Below are 17801 nucleotides of genomic sequence, written 5' to 3' on the forward strand. Positions count from 1 at the left end.
AGATCAGGGCTGTGACAATTACATGCCACGAACCCTATCTGGCCTTTCCATGGTGCAAAAAGGAGCCGCAAAAATCAGCTCCTTTTTGTGTTGTGAAAAGGGTGCCATAGCTGCGCAGCAGCTTTTTGGCGATCCTTTGGTGCTGCGTCACCTGGGCTCAGCGCCAGAGGAGCCGTGATGCCACCTGCTAATTCAAATCCATTTTGAATCAGTCTAATTGTAAATGTGAACACGAAGTGGGTTCAATTGAAATGAGCAGGTCCGATCATTGCAATCAAAGTCTGAACATCTACAGGTTATATCTGTATCTTGGTTGATGACTATGTGAAGTGCTGTATAAGCTTAAGGTGCTATATAAATAAACAACAACAACAGCAACAACAACAACAATAATAGTAGGTTTCAAATCACGCCTAAGGCGCCATCCACACTGCAGAAATAATCCAGTTTGACACCACTTTAACTGCCATGGCTGATGCCACTGATGTTATATGTTACTACAGTACTAGAAATTTGGAGATTAAAGTAAAATTCCATGGGTTGGGGATACAATTCTAATTTGGGGAGACAGTTCCTTCATTTTGCCCCTTCCAATGTAGATACATGCCTGCCCAGAGATTGGGTGTTTCATGTTTGATGCACTTTGATGGACATGTTACAGATATTCATTTCAGGAGTATGACATGGCAGCAATGACATGGGCTGCACTGGCCATGCAGCCCCACATGGAAAGTTTTTTGCAACACATAATTTGCAAAAGTCCCAAACTGCAGAAAAACCAATGCGTGAAGAATCTTATGTCATTTTATTATTTACTTTGTATTGTACAGAGCACTGTAAACAGCATACAATTTGCAGTAGTTCTAGGATCTTTGATGGTTTTCTATCTCCCACCGCCACCTCCATCTCCCTGATGATTTCAGCTGTCCCCATCAAATCCTTATGATAGTTTGGGAAGTGACAAATTCTTGGACTAGACCTCCATGCCCTTAATATCTTTCCTACAAAATAGAGATTGATCATAGCCCTATTGAAAGTTTTGCACTGTCTTCTGGCAGAATGAAGAATTTCATGGCTTCCTGATAGACACATTTCTAATAATCACACTGTTACTGCGAAAAGTTGGACTGGCTTTAAACACCCCTGGTTCTTTTCTTTACAATAACCCTGTGAGGTATACCTGGCCTAGATTGCTTCACCACAATCTTGTGAGGTATATTTGGCCTAGAGAGAATGAATCGTTCAAAGCCTTCCATTCAAGCTAGACAGCCCTTTCCAGCATACTCACTTTTATTCTTGTTCTCATACGTTCTTTATTCCAAAGCATTTTTCATGCTCATTAAGTATTGTAACACATATTCAAGAAAAAAAAAGAATATTTTCCCTTTTTTCATGTAAATGAGTGTTTGTTTTTTTGTTTTGTTTCGTTAAAAAAGCTAAAACCTTTTTCGGGGGCTTATGCCCTGGGATTTGACAATTTTTGTTTGAGCTTTCTTAACAATGAAAACTTCTGTTTATTCAATATTCCAGATGCAAATACTTTGAAGGGAAGTTAGGTTTTTATCCCCATGAGGATCTACACTTGGAGCCTTCGACATCCATCCTTTGAGAGGAAAGAGATGAACTATAATGAAGTAGTTCATGGTACAATTAAAATGATGTAGTAAAACAGCAACATGATATGCTGAATTGGAATAACTGAAGCTGATTAAGGAGGACATCAAAATTAAATGCTTGATAGAACTGACATAACAAATACAAGATGGCCACTCCACATTGGAGACAGGATGTGCTGTCAATTTGCTGATATTTTCCAGGCAAATTCATTGATAGCTGTAACATTTTTATAGCCTTTCCATAATTTCTTGCAGCCCTTTGCTTTTAACCCCCCCTTCTCTCTATTTAATATACTTGTGGATAATTTAAAGAGAAAACTGTTCTGTTTCATCATAAAAGATTTGTCTGTTACTTTTGGTGTGTAAATCAAATGGACAGCGCAACACACTTGGACTTGTTTTTTAAGGCGTTTGTTGACAACAACAGTGGAAGAGATCACAGAGACCGCCAACAAGTGTGGACATCAATTATTTTTTAATTGTATAGGAGTACAGTACACTAATTAAAACTAGTATATCTTGCAATGCCAAAGGCAAAATTAATTATTAATTTTTATTAATATTCAGAAGTAGCGCAAGGAATACATTAAAAAAGATTTTGTGGTTGGGGGTGAGATCTTGTTTAGCTTAAGGTTATATAGGAAAGGGGGAAAAAGTAATGGGACGTTGGTTAAATTTGAATAGTCAAACATGCCATTGCAGAGATTATTTATATGGAGAATGGGACGTGGTTTTTCAAATGGGTATCCGATTTGGAAATCCTTGATTACAACAAGATGACTGCAGAAAGTGAAACATCCCCATTCTCTCGCTGATGTTTCAATGGTGCTGTTTTATTGGGTTTAAGGTACTAAAAGGTTCTCCTGCAGAACTTTTGGGATGGGAAAGGGAAACCAATTGTTAGTTTGTTTCTTTTCCCTTTCAAAAATGTCCATATCACAGCCAGTCAAACTAGCGAGGGGATGAAGTGTGTCTTGCTGCAAAAAAAAAAAAAAAAGTGTAGTTTTCTTCCTGTATGGATCATAATGTGTTTTGGTGGAGGGAAAATCCTCAGAAAATGTGTGTACATTTGAAAAATACACATGAGTAAAATGTACCAAGCACCAGAAAAGTTACAGAAAGGAATGCATATATTAATAAGAACGTGTAGAAAAGACTGCTTACGTTTTAAAACAGTATACTCATACAGACTGAGAGGGTTGTGTTCTTGCTGAGGGATGTGGATAGCTTCACTTGCAGCGAGTGCAAGTTGACTACCTGTTAGAAGAGAAGGTTTAACAATCCGAGGCCCCTTTATCTACTTTTCAGCAAATTGGGGAGAATGAGGTTTTTTTGGAAAGAGCAAACTTCCCTGGTTGGGGAACACACAGAGGATATCTCTGAGGAGGAGGTCAATTCCTAATGACTACTAGCTGTTATTGAGAAACAGGGATTTTCTTTGATACAGCAAAGTAGAATTTTGGAAATACAGCAGGAAGGATTCTCTTGCTCATGGTGTCATTTGTAGTGCTCAGTAGCAGAATACATGCTTTGCACACCATATCAAACACATAGCCACAATGTCATGGCCATCTGACTCCAGAAACCCACCTGCCAGCCACCCTAAGCAATGGAGGTCAGTGCTGCTGATGACCAAGACACTGCGGAGTGAGCATATCTCTCTCAGCTTTGCCACAGTAGCAGTTGGCTCTTGAGTAGGAGGCTGTTGCTACCACAAAGAAAAAGGGTGAGCACCTTTTGGTTGCTACCACCTTTCAATAGCACCTCTGGCACCCTCTTTCCACACCAGGTGGCATCAGGGGTGGAGGTGCTGCTGGATGGAGCGAAGGAAAATTTTGCCCTTGAATGAGCACTGGTGGCGCAGTGGTTAAATGCCTGTACTGCAACCACTCACTCACAAACCGCAAGGTTGCAAGTTCAGTACCAACCAAGGGCTCAAGCTCAACTCAGGCTTGCATCCTTCTGAGGTCGCTAAAATGAGTGCCCAGCTTGTTGGGGGCAATTAGGTTACACTTTGTAAACCACTTAGGGAGTGCTTAAGTGCACTGATGAGCAGTGAAGAAATGTACTTGCTATTGCTATTGCTATTCTCATTGTTCCCAGTAAGCAAGACCAATGTATGGGGCAGATAAGAATTAAAGCCTAACACACTGGAGTATCCCAGGTCACAGAAATGAGCCCTACATAGCTGTTGCCAGTTACAATAGACAATACTGGGTGGAACCGGCATTTAGTATGTTGCATTATAAGGCTGCTGAACATGTCCTATGCTCAAATATGTTCTACGCCTAAACAACATCAGCTAGCTTGTTATTCTGAAAGCAGCCTCAGTTGTGAGACTTGCAAAATAATTTCCCCAGGTAACTCTTGAGTGACGACTCAATGAATATATTTTTTTCTTCGGGTAGAGCAACAGCTTGAATTTGATGGGTATTCTTGTTGCATTCAGAGGTGTGAAGACAAGGCCTGAACTATACATATGCTATACAAGACAGTTTTTGCAGTTTCTTCTGGTGGCTCACTGGAACTGTTACTACTCTGTTTATCACCTTTGCACTCATATGATGGTTTGAGAAAACACAACACTTACTGCCACTGACTGCCTAGTTTATTTCTCTTTAAAAACGAGAGTGAAATTCTGCAAAAAGTGCAACAAAGGACTGTTAACTCCATCGGGTTCTTGCTTAAATGAATTTGTTGCGGAAATAATAATTGTCAGAGCTGACAGTCTTATTGGGGATGGTCTTTCATTTTTGCATTTCAAGTAGCAGAGAAATTGCACCATCAATGTTACTTTCAGTAGATTAGTTGAACAATAGTATTTTTAGGGTGACATCTAGTTGGTGAGATATCTCCATGTAACTGGGGGTTATACCTGTGTATGTACTTTTTCACATCTTGTGGAAGGAGGTATACAGTACCTTCTTCTGCAAAAACCCTATCAATAGGACCACAGTGCATAAAAATGACTGAAGGTTGCCAGGCACAGCTCCAGTTTGATTATGGGGATATGGCTGGACTTATTCAAGCTATTCTGAAGTAGCAAGGGAGGCAAATGCAGTGGTACCTTGGATGGAATGAGGCCAGACAAACCCCTGAAGCCAATGGCCCCACTCAAGGCAGCCCTCTATCTTTTGTTGCACATGAGGGGAAAAGCCAAGCCGAGAAAATGTGCCCCATTTTGTCCTTTAAATAAGTTGGTAGAGATTTATGTCCTGGTGATGTAGGATTTGATCCAATGGTCTCTGATTTTAAAAATCCAAGAGGACTGGGGAAAGGATCTTCTTCAGAGTGTACTAATTTTCTATAGGCACATGGGTTTTGTCAAGCCAACCGTGCCACCCAAAGAGATAGGAAAGAGAGTCCAAGCAATGGGAGATCTGGATCCTATGAATCTGTGTGCATTTGTTCTCCTAATGGAAAACCTGATCTCATAGATTTCACTCACATCAGGCAGTACTCTAGTGAACTTCACAGATCTTCTATAGTAGGTATCCTATTGATAGGGTTTGTCATGACTTCTGGGACACTTGTCTGCTCGTTCAGTGAAGACATAGAAGGTTTGGGCAGGCTAGCTTCACCCAGGAAAAAAACTATACACCCGCTTCTGCATGGCTTGGTAAATGTCTTATGAACAGCAGTCAATGGAGGTTGACTGGGGAGGCAGAACATGGTTCCAGCAATGAGTGTCACTGACCTTCAGAGCCTCAAGAACCCACTGAACAGGGAGAGATGGTTGTGTGAACATCCCACCACCTTCTTCAAAGAGATAGCTATCTGTGGAGGAGCTAGGAAACTGTGCTAGAAACATTGCAGCTTTTGGGTAACTACGAAGATGGCACCTGACAGATGAAGTACATCTGTTAATGTTTTGGAGTAAGACTCCCAGAAACATTTTACCAGTATGGCCATGTTGGATTTAGATGGAACAGCTTTTCTGGATATCTGAACTCTTTCTCCATGGACAGGTGGAAAACTCGTGGACACAGGATGTGAATGTAACAGAGAAATAGCCCCCAAGCCAACCAGAAAATATTACCCCTGCAACTCTGCTGCCATGACTCCTGCTAGAAATACACTTTTAGACTGGAATCCAGTTCATGTCTTACACATTTTTTGGATCAGCATATAGCAGGACCAAAAGGACAGCAAAGAAAACCTTTTACATTTCCTGCTGGCTTTCAAAAATTAAGATTTACCATTTTTAGGAAAGAAGTTTCTTGTGAAGAAGATGGGGCATTTGTTTCTCAAACACGTACATTTCATCAGACCTGCACATCCTGTCACTGACAAAACCTGAGTAGCTTTTCCTTAAAAAAGTTGTGCCCTTTGTGTTTGCAAATGCATGTGCCATTAATGATGACATTTAAAAAAACACACACAACACCCGTGCTTATTTTTCCATGAGTGCTTCCGTAAGCAGATTGTATAGACGATTATTTTCTGAATCATTGTTAGAAGTCAGGCTTTGTTTTATTGTGCAAAGAATAAATAGTGAAGAACATAAAAGAATATGTTCACCTCAGACTGTTTTTCAAACATGTACACAAAGACATTAATTGACCTGAAAGCCTTGCTTAAAAGCACTTTGGGAACTATTATATTGTAAACAGTTTGGGTCTTGCGTTAGAAACTGATGAATCTGTACATGGCAAATCAGAAAATGTCGAGATTCTTTACATTGTCTTCTTGATTACATCAAGAGTTCAATTGGCATAAAGAACCTACCATTAAGATGAAAAGAATGGTATAATAATGCAAGTACGGTAGAAAACGTAACCGTTTTGACAACCTCACAGCTCAGAATGAATCCAGGCACAAAAATGGTCGCATTTGCTTTTTTGGAGGGGGAGGGATGAAGTGTAAAAATAGAAAATCCCTTCCCTTTGGGGATTTACAAGTAGGAATTCACCAAGGGATCATTTGCAGTCCAGTTTTGGTACTCACCCAATGAATCCTGAGTTCCCAGACCGGAAGACAACATGGTACCATTTCCTGCCTCTTAGATTTGCCTCTTTATTTCAGATCAATGGGCCCAGTGGTTGCAAATAGGAAGAGCGGATCCAAAGTTAGTGCCAGCTGCAGTAGATCTACCAAAATCAATGGCACTTATATAAGTGATGACTATTAGTCATAATTCATTCCAATGTGTCCACTCTAATTGGGAGCAACACTGGATCATTGCTTAAATAGAGTCAGAGCTGGTAACTTGTCACCCAGTTACACCAGGACTGGGCAAAGTGAGATCTTGGAGCTGCATGTGTCTTCTTCCAGTGCTGTTTCTATGACTGTTGACCTCTACAGACTATCTTACCTTAAGAAGTGAGAGAGCGGAGTCCTTGAACTTGCTCATCAACAGTTAGTAGACAGATCTGAAAGGCAAGTAGGCAAGGCATACAACTCACTTACACCACAAGCAGACAGGCGGTTCTCAACATATACACATTTAATGGAAATACATACTGTATTTTGTCTTGGTTCATGTATTTCCCCCTCTGTTTTTTTAAAATATGTGGGTGGCTATTATTACGCTTGGAGGAAAGAAGGATAGGAATACACAACTAAAAGGATATGGTCTGTGTAGTGAGAGAGGAAAGAGAGAGAGAGGTGATTTCAGCAAAGCCACAGGGCTTCAGAAACCTTACAACTTGCCACATGTTCCAGTGGGAGAAGAGACAGGGTGTTCAATGTGCAAATGTTTCCCCTTTTAAAGTTGTCTCAGTAGCCACCCATCTACTCAGAAGAATGCAGTGTAAGATAGTTGGTCATATAGAACCAATTCATAATTTTTGTGTCTATGGACCAGTCAGTTTTTGCATAGATGATAAGTCAGATTGCATGGTGTCTGTGCTAATGCTAATAATACTCTGGACAAGGTTTACCAGTTATATGTGTCACAGCACCACCATTTTTACAGACGTGTTCATTCAACCTACACTTGCCTGGAGAAATGTTAGTGTGGAGCCCTGTAGATTAGTGACTGGCTCTCTAATATTATTCTACAATGTCTTTAGTCCATTGTATTTTTGGACTTTAACTCCCAGATGTAACATCCAGCATGGTCAATGACCAGAGATACTAGCAGATGAACCATGGCTCTGCATTTCCTCTGTATTGTTCCAATAAAGATATACCTCTTAACATTCCAGAAAATAAATCTGGTCTTCTTCTGTGCCAGGAAATCAAGAGTGTCTATACATGGCCCTAAAGATCCTAATGTTTAAATTTGAAATGGCATGAAAAAATATTTAAAAATGGAATATAGTAGGCTGGAAAGCATTATTAAAGGCATATTTGTTATGCTGGAAGCAATTCCGTGATGGAGCATGACTTTGTAATGATCAGAAATAGCTTAGCTGACTTTCCAAATCAAGGAGCATTGTTTTTGCAAACTAATTTTTATTGTCACTAGGTTTATGCTTTTACCTTTACGCTGCTATCTATCCCTCGTTATCACTTTTTAGACCCAAATCCGACAAAAACAAAAAAGGTAATGACACTTAACTGCACTATTTCAAAAGGTTTTTAAGTGGAAAAAGGTATTTAGTATTTTTAATAAGCATCTTCAATACTATTGAGTTGGTTTCTTTGTTCATATCACAAGATTAATTATGCTGTCAAGCACTTCCAAGGCCTGCTTAACAAAGATTCAGTGATATAATGGTTTGCCTTCGCATTGCTTTTTTTTCTGCATAGCAATCACAATCAAAATTAGACAATTTAAAACCCTTTCACAAGCCGGAAGTTCTGAAGAGCCTTTTAATCAACAAAAGTAATTTTGCAAACAACTAGATACAGCGTTTTTCATATTAACTAACTTGTGAGGGTTTTTTTAACACACACACACAACTCCATATGCTGCATTCATGAATCTCTAGAGATGGTAATGGATGGTTCAGATCTGTAACAGTGCAAATTAAGGCTGTGTGGAACCTCCCTCAATTTACTTCTTCTCATATATATATATATATATATATATATACACATCAAAAAGTGAAATTGCATTTTCATGATGTGTTTCCTCCAAGTCAGTTTTTGCAAAAGGATAGTGGTGGCTGGAATGCTGCATTGGGAGCTATAGGTGTGGTACATTTCCATAGCTACATCTTCCAATATATGTATGACTCAGGTGCACTGTAGTTTGAAACCTCCTTTTGTTTGTACCCTTGGAACACCATATGGCAAAGTTTATGAGATATTCCTAAATTCATCACTACCTGGATCACTACAGCTAGAGACATTGTTCAGGAATGCCTGTCACAAATTGACCATCTCACTAAATCTGACCTTGATAAAGTCACCTTCAAACCAAACTACTGAATATGTGTTTCATGGGGCAACTTGAGAAATGGCTTTAAAAGCCAGAAAGTCCAAACCTCCCTTGGTCACCAGTAGGTTTCCAAGCTCTGTTTAAAGTGCTAACTAGTACAACCCTGAATGGTTTCAGGCCAGGATGATCTAAAACAGTTTTTCTCAATCAGTGATATCACAGGTGGTACACAGAAGTAGTCTAGGTGAGACACAGCATTTTTATAACAATTGCAAAGGTCCAAAAATACACTGCAGAAATAATCCAGTTTGAGATTGCTTTAACTGCCCTGGCTCAGTGCTAGGGAATCCTGTGAATTGTAGTTTATTTTGGCACCATAGCTCTCTGGCACAGAAGGCTAAATGTCTCATGAAACTACGGCGGGTTACAAACTGCCAAAAAATACGTATGGAATACGTATTAGGGTTAGGAAGGGGTGGTGTTTCCGCACTCCCCTAACCCTAGTACGTATTCCATGCGTACAACATGGTGGCGCCCCTTCCACATGGGGGCCGCCATGTTTACGTATCGGACGCTGTGCGTCCGCATGTGTCGCGGCGTCTATGACGTCGTGAGTCCGCTCCTGGCGCCTCGCGACGTCATAGAGGAGCTGCTTAAAGAAGCTCCATTTTGAAGCTTCTTTTTTGCTCCGCAAGGGAGCTGCGCGGTGTGGCTGCGGTGGCTCCCTTATGGAGCAAACGGCGGTGGCGGCAGACCGCCTCAAAGCGGCGGTCTATAACCCGCCTACAGTTTCTAGAATTCCTTAGCACTGAGCCAGGCAGTTAAAGCAGTCTCAGACTGGATTATTTCTTCAATGTGTTTTGGACCTAAGAGTGTGATCTTCCTCTCTTCCCTTTTTGCCTGGAAGTATAGCACAATATTTCTACTTATTGTCTGTGTTTTGCCATTACCGTCACAGGAAAATTTATACTAGACAGTATTATTACAATTTTAGCTCCTAATAGAATTGGTGACTGCAATCCTATTGGGCAGCTACAAAAGTGTAGCTACTGTAGTTATGGGCTACACAGTGAATTTCTGCTCTACTTCCCAGTCCTCATTGGGATATAGGTAGTATCCACTGCAAGCAATGAGGGTTTGTTCCCATGTTGCTTTGGAAGAAGCTAACTGACAGTTCCATCTCCTTCAGGAAGTGACTTCTGTTGTGACAGTAAAAGTGTGGGCCCTATCACAATTTCCCATCATACTGGAGATTGTTCTCACAAACATAATAATAATAATACCATATTATTTGTATTAATTTACACTGTTATAGCTTTGTTTTAACCTTGTTATAGTAATATCTTATTCATTTTATAATCTTGTTTGTGGTTTTAGATTGTGCACTAGAGGCAGGCTTTTGTTTCTATTTTGGATTGTTGTTTTCTCTCCTTTATAAAGCGCTATGTAAAGCCTATGGCGCTATACAAATAAATGTGATAATAATAAACGTAATAAGGGGTGCATGGAAACATTAACTCAGCTGCTTCCTGAGCAACAGTGGAATGAATCCCCACCCATCACAGTAACTATGTCCTGGTAAGCAGGGAGTGTTGGACTTTCACAGTCCCTACATATCTCATAAAATAGGGTTTACATAGGGATTGGGAATATTACACAGTTACATTGTGTAACTCCATGTTACATATTTATAAATCCCCAACAGGATTCTGGCCATTATTTTGTTCAACAATGCTACAGTGATTTTCATGGTAACTTTTGACCATGATCTCCTTCAGGGCCATCTGTCTAAGATGGGACTTGTATAACTGTATAACAGAGATGTCTATCCTTCCTGAAGGTATAGGTTTAGACAGTGGATCTAGGGAATTCCTGGCCATTAGCCTGCCCTACAGCATTCCTCAAGGCCCCCTTTTGTCCACTATTCTATTTGATATTTAACATTTATATGAAGTCACTGGGAGAATTCTGCAGAGCTTTGGAGTTCAGTGCCAGCAATATGCTGATGACACCCAACTCTATTTCACCTTTCTATCTACAATTAAAGGAAACTGTTATCATTCTAAATCAGCATCTATGTTCAGGGGCAACAAACTGAAGCTTAATCCAGACAATACTGAGATGTTCCTGGCCAATCAGAAGGCAGATAAGGGGAAAGGATTTAATACCCACTGAAGTCAGAGGTTTGCAGTCATATCTAAGCCTGGATTCCCAGATTTTGGTGATGGCCACGAACACTTTTCCACATAGCTAACACAGACATGGGGTCCATTCCTGCAGTAGTCTGATCTCACCATGTTGACAAATGCTTTAGTTGGGTTACTGTAATATTTTCTATGTAGGGCTCCACTTTGAAGAGCATTTGCTGCTTCATAATGCTGCTGCCACACTGCTGACCAAAGCTGATCGCAGAAGACATATAACTGACCCTTAGTACAGCTCCACTAGTTACTGATCCATTTTGTGTCCAAATTATCTGAAATAACATCTTCCCATATGAGCTTGCCTAGGTTTGACAATATGCAAGAGAGGCCTTTTTCTCAGTCCTACAATATTTAGAGGCATGTTTTAATGGAGATACAGTAGAAGGCCTTCTTGGTGGCTGGTCCTACATTGCAAAATTTCCTTCCCAGTGATGAATCACTGGGAAGGAAATTTTGCAATGAATCACTGTTGATGAATCACTGTCAAGTTTTCAGCAACCAAGTGGTCTGTCGAAGATGCTGGTCTTTCAACATCTGTATGTTTTTATTAATATTTGTGCTTTAAAGTGATGTTCAAAATGTTTTAATAGGTCTTTACAATTACTATTACTATTATTAAAGTCATTTAATATTTTGGATTAATTGTGTTTACTTGAGATGTTTCCATATGTTATAAGAAACCTTGTTTCATTGAGAGAGTATTGGGAAACTATCCCTGAAAACCCTAGTTAAAGGTATCTTGGAGGTGTCTCATCCACAGAGTCGCCATGGGTCGAGATCAACTTAAGGGAGGTTAACGACAACATCAACAAAGTGAAGAAAAAAGATGAAAGCCAACTGGAATAAAACTCCAGAGCTTTAAGGGCCCCCAAAACAAGGTATACCAAATGTGCTCAGCAGTCTAATCAGTTATACCCAAGAGGAGCATAAGCAGTATCTCTGAAGATCTTGATGTTGGCAGGATCATATGATACTTGCTGTTTTTATTATTGTGTGTCTTCAAGTCATTTCCAACTTATGGTAACCCAAAGGTGAACCTATCATGGGGTTTTCTGGGGCTGAGAGTGTGTATCTCATCCAAGGTCAGTCAGTGGGTTTATATGGCTGAGCAGGGAATCAAACCCCGCTTTCCAGAGTTGTTGTCCAATACTCAAAATACTATACCAGGCTGGAACTGATCATATGGAACAAGCAGTCCCTTAGAAGCAACAGGGACCACACCTGTTCATCCAGAACCAACCATTTTCAGAAGAGGCTGCCCCTAAGGCAATGGAATTTCTTTCCCAATTAGGTCCTTTCTTTCATCTCTTTCCATCAGTAGGCAAGGCTGTTCTCCTCTATCAAGCTTCTAGAACTGTGAGTGGTTTTCCCATTCATTAAAAGCAGTGGCAGAAGTATGGATTGACTACAGGATATCTACTGTCTGGCCACAGTGCGGTGTGATAAAATCCATCAATTACATTTTCAATCCCGCTTGTATCCCACTCAGGGACAGCTCATCCATATAGGCAAACTAGGTAGCTGCTTAGGGCGGCAAAATTTAGGGGCGGCTTGGCAGCTTTTTTGTATAATTTTTTTGTGTAATTAAACAATATTAAAGTGAAAACTCATTACATTTTGAGTAATTCTCAATACTATGACGAGATATTGGAACCTAAGTTTTATGTCATGTTTAGCTTTAACAAACAAAACAGTGGAAATCAAGGGGTGAAAATAATTAAGAGGGGCGACAGTTGATGCCAAACTATTTCTTCGCCTACAGTGGCCAAATACCTACAGCTGGCCTTAATCCCACTATTGAAGATCCATGCAATAGTCTCCCATATCTGAGGCAAGGTGTTCTTGGTCTTACAAGGAGTCTCAGAGTATGCAAAATAATTCCTTTTTGGCAGGAATCCACCATAATCCTTTCCCACCTGTCGGCATGGAGCAGGATGTAAAAGAAGTGGAGCTTCCGTTCTTCTCCTCCGACCATCATCCGCAGCCGGTGTATACTTCAGAGTATTCCAGCCCTTGAGAGGAGTGTCCGTACAATGGCGGAGAACCACAGGATGAGTAGAGTAACAACTGCTGTCAGGCAAAATAACAGGGTCAGAAGACATGGTTAATGAAGTTACAGCAACCGGTGCAAAGAGCCAATCAGAAAAGGCAACAGTCTGTAAATGGGGATATAATTAGCAGGAGGGAAGGGGGAGTTAACATGCTTTGGTTGGAATCGCAGAAAGTCTGTAATGAAGGAAATGACTAGGTATTGAGGAAGATTCCAAAAGATTAGAGCAAACATTGTGCAACAAAGGCTACCTAATTAGTAAGGTTGGGGGGAGTGAATATACCTTAATTAGAAGGAAATATCTGATTGAAAGACACCAAGTTGCCTTTTTAATGGGGAAAATGCGGTAATGAGCATTAGCCACTGAGTCGTCATTCCATTCGTAGAACCAAGATTATCACTCCAGCTCTCTTCCTTTACTTGCCCGTTACTCTGGTATGTAATAAATACATGTGATGGGATCATTGTAGGAGCATTGAAAATTCCATAACTGCGCCACGATATTAACTGAAAAGTGACAACTGAAACCATCATTTGGAACCAGTTCCCCAGATTTACTACATGATAACACCTTTGTGTAAACTATAGTAATGTGGTGTCAGTTAAGCTCTAGGAAAAGGTTTGTAAAGCTTAACAAAGAAATAAAGTGTATGTGTGTGTGAAAGAGAGAGAGAGGGAGCAACTTACATTCAGGATATATAGATTAGATGAAAGCATCTAGTCTCACAATCCTTACCCATGACAAATCTCTGAAAGCAAGACTTATTTGTCTTACAGTATAATGCTACACATATCTGCTTGGAAATAAGTCCCACTGTGTTCATTACAGCTTAGTCTGTAAAAAGTGTGTTTGGGACTGAAGTTTAATGGTTGATCTTACAATAGTGGGAGCTAGACGCTTGCTAAAATATTTATATACCACCCCATCTTTAATTTGATTTGGGGGCCATATGTAATAGAAAAAGTTATCCATGAATCCAGAAAATTTTGATTAATACCAAACAAGGTAATTATTTTTTTTAACATTTTAGAGCTTCAAATAAAAGGATCAAATAGTGATTTATGTAACGTAACAAATGTGCACTATTTACTGGCTGAAATGATGTAAAATGGTCACATTGGCTTGCTTATCTGTTTATTACAATATAGAAATAAAGATTCCAACTAATTGCAAATGTCTCACTTTTATGGACAACAAAGTAATATTATATTTCCTTCTTTCTCCTCCCAAAACAGTGCTGGAATATTGATTGTCATTAATCTCTCTCTGGGTTTTTTTTGGACCCTGTTTATTTAATTGTCACAATTAGCAATCTGCCTATCTTCCTATTAAAAAGCTGCTGTCAATTTTCCAGGAAATTTATAGATTAATTTTAATATATTCTTTAATTTATTACTGCATACCTTTTGGGTTGCCCGTAACATTAAAATACTTATGGTACAGGATATTTTAATGAAAACTATTTATCAAAGGAGAGCCAGGTAGCCTGGGTCTCCTTGTTTTCAGTAGGGGGTACTGGCAATGAAAGGGAGCAAAATAATGGGTCAATTAAATAAAAATCACCACGCACAACCTTAAAGATGTCTTCCCGATTCTTTTGAAAGTAAAGATGAAGCAAAAATCCTTTACCATTCCACGAAACGAAATGATGAATTTATCTTTTCGCTTACAAGCTTCCGCGTTTATCAAAATGTTAAAGAAATACATACGTAAACACCAATATAAATGTGTTTCTCCTTGACACTGGAATTCACACTGGTTTTTGTTAAAGGTATATATTTCATACAGAAGCTTTCACTGTAAAACATCCCAGTACGATAAAAAGCAAAATGACCTTTTTACATTATAAATGTCTTCATACCGCAATTAAGAAAGAAAATGGCTAATTTCTCTTTGGCAAAGTAAGAGCTATCAAAAAGCCTTCCACCTCCTACAATGTAGGCAATTTATTCAGATTCTTTTTTCCATTTCTATTACTGTATCTGTATCACTATGTCGATCTCTCTTTCTCTCTCATCTGTCTACATCTGTATCAAATGTGGTTTGGTTCTTCTGTCTGTAATCACAGTTTCTGTTGCATGTTTTGTAACATTGAGAGCTGAGAAAATGTGGAAAGTTCTGCTTTTACCCAGAGTCTAAGTGCATTGGGGAGGGGGATCATTCAATATATTTTTGTCACCCCAAACACACACATGTGTGCAGAGTTTCATCTGACAACTTAATTTTTTAGCTTGTATGCAAATATTCCAACAATAATTTCCCACTGCTTCAGAATATCAGTTCGGGAATGCTCCATTATACCGTTATTTTCTTCATCTTCTACTCTGGCTTTAATTCTCTATTTCTGTCACAAAACAGATGGCTTAACCTTAATTCATGCAGGAATTGTAGAAAGTGTTTGTCAGAGTTCTATTCAATTAGCATGAAGATTATTGCAACACGGTACAATATTACAATAATTATTTATGTTAATCTGCAGATTAGAGGGGACGATAACACCAGGCACACAATAAATTACTTTTGTACTGAATAACCTATTGAATCACTCATGCATTCATAGAGAGGTCAGTCTACCTAGCTGGCTTTGGTGCTTAAGGAAACAGATTGGGTGATTGCTTTAAACAGGTAGTCTCTTATCAACATGAAAACCGAAGGAAGGAAAGCATGGTCATGGGGAGAAGGGGGTGAGATGAAACCTCAAACCTGCACAAAATAAGTGTTTTGTTTGTTGGTACTTGTGAAATTTCACCTTTCCCTTTCTTCCATTTCCTTACTAAAGATGAAAAGAATATTTGAAATTCAATAAAGGATTTTCTCAAATGTCAGAAAACTCTGACATGGCAAGTTCTGGCATGATGAGAATCTTTGCCGTTTGAGACCCATTCCCCACAAAATGTGCATCTGGCTGTTTTGCAGAGAAAACCGGATTTTCTGCACAGGATGTAATTTTTGGAACAATATTTTCTGCACTGAAAATGCTGCCTCCTGTGCAGAAAATAATGTTTCTTTGCACAAAACAGCCATGTGCAGAATAGGATCTCAGCTATTCTGTATTTGGAACAGCATTTTCGGTGCAGAAAATAATAGTCCTGTTCAGTGATAATTATTTTTTGCAAGGAAAATGAAATTTCTTTTGCAGAAAATGTAATTTGCTGCAGAAAACCATGTGTGAATTTTGTGCACAATACATTCCAAAGTCTTCAGTTTCTTGCAGCAGAAATAAAATTGCAAAATTACATGTTACTTCCCTTGAGAGAGAGAAAATAACAAAGTATTACATCCTTGTTCCATACTAGCACAATCTCTTCTCTCCCCCTCCAGATTTTAAGTTTAGCAACAACTATATTTTATTAAGCATGTGAGGAGAGGTTTATTATAACAGAAATTATCCTGGTTTTCTTCCTCTTTTGGGGGGGGGGGCATAAGGAGAACCCACTGGGTGACTTTGGGCAAGTCACATGCTCTCAGCCTCAGGGGATGACAATGGCAAACCTCCTCTGAACAAATCTTGCCAAGAAAACCTCAGGTTTGCCTTAGGGTCGCCATAAGTCGGAAACGACTTGACAGCACATAACAACATGGGGGAAATGGGACTGGAGACAGATCTCAAAAACATTGCTCATATCTAAGCTATTTATTTAATGTACCACAAGTTTTAATCTGCTGGAAAAAAAATAAAATTGGCTGGGTCTCAGCACTCTGCCAAATACATATTTGTTTGGTTCTGCTGCCACCTTCTTTTTCTGCCATCACTTCACAAACCTACAGTAGTAATAGCAATAGCACTTACATTTCTATACCGCTTTAAAGTTATCACACTAGGGGGAAAACAGGATTTAAACGAGAGTTAAACGAGAGTTAAATGGGAAATGTCATATGATAAACATCAGGCATTTCCTGTTTAACTCTCATTTAAATCCTGTTTGCCCCCTAGTGTGCTAACCTACTAAGCAGTTTACAGTGTGTTAGCCAAGTGCCCCCAACAAACTGGGTACTCACAACACTTGGCTAGAAGCAGCAGCAGCAACAGCAGCAGTAAAACTACACCTCCTCATGTTGCAGGAGTCGGTGTTTGGCTAGGGCAGAAATTCTCTCATTCCACCCCTTCTGCCTTTCCGTCTTGTTCTTTTCTCCTAGCCAATATACCCTAGCCAAACACCAACTCTTGAAATGTGGGGAGGTGTAGCTTCTCTGATGCTCCCCCCTGAGACAATATGCCTGTTGGCAGAGGAGGCTAAATGGTCTCGAGAAAATGTGTGTGGTGGTTGGTGAAAGGGGGAGAAGAGAAGCAGGACTTTGATGGGACATGATGGGATGGAATTGGAAGGGCGGGGGAAGGCATGGAGAGGTGATAAGAGCATCTCACTCCAGAAACTGACTTGTGGAAGGGCTGGCTTGTATTGGCGCAGTTGGTGAAGAGCTGGTGGGACTCTTACTTCTTGGAATTGAATAACTAAGATGACGAGAGATGGGGTTGCCACTAAACAGCAGAGATGAGATGAGCCAATTTGCCAGTTCTGAATGCTTGAGATAGCAATTGCCCTATAGTCAATTAGAAGTTTGCATTCTGTGAATAGTGTTCCTCTATTGATTTATTGCATTAATGCCAAGATTTTGTAAAAACAATTGTTGTTGCAGAACTAACTTTACTAAATATGGT

The 17801-nt window shown here is 39.6% G+C and overlaps 1 long non-coding RNA gene across 1 annotated transcript in view; it reads left to right on the forward strand.

The window, feature by feature from the left end:
- The window catches only part of LOC121937505, a 77393-nt gene extending 63095 nt beyond the window's left edge, over positions 1 to 14298 (forward strand). The window contains exon 3 of the long non-coding RNA XR_006105155.1: positions 12983 to 14298. This is a non-coding gene — a long non-coding RNA (uncharacterized LOC121937505). The remainder of the gene's footprint in view (positions 1 to 12982) is intronic.
- The last annotated feature ends 3503 nt before the right edge of the window (positions 14299 to 17801 follow it).

This window comes from Sceloporus undulatus, chromosome 8 (assembly GCF_019175285.1).
Source record: "Sceloporus undulatus isolate JIND9_A2432 ecotype Alabama chromosome 8, SceUnd_v1.1, whole genome shotgun sequence".
In the NCBI taxonomy this organism is placed as follows: Eukaryota; Metazoa; Chordata; class Lepidosauria; order Squamata; family Phrynosomatidae; genus Sceloporus; species Sceloporus undulatus.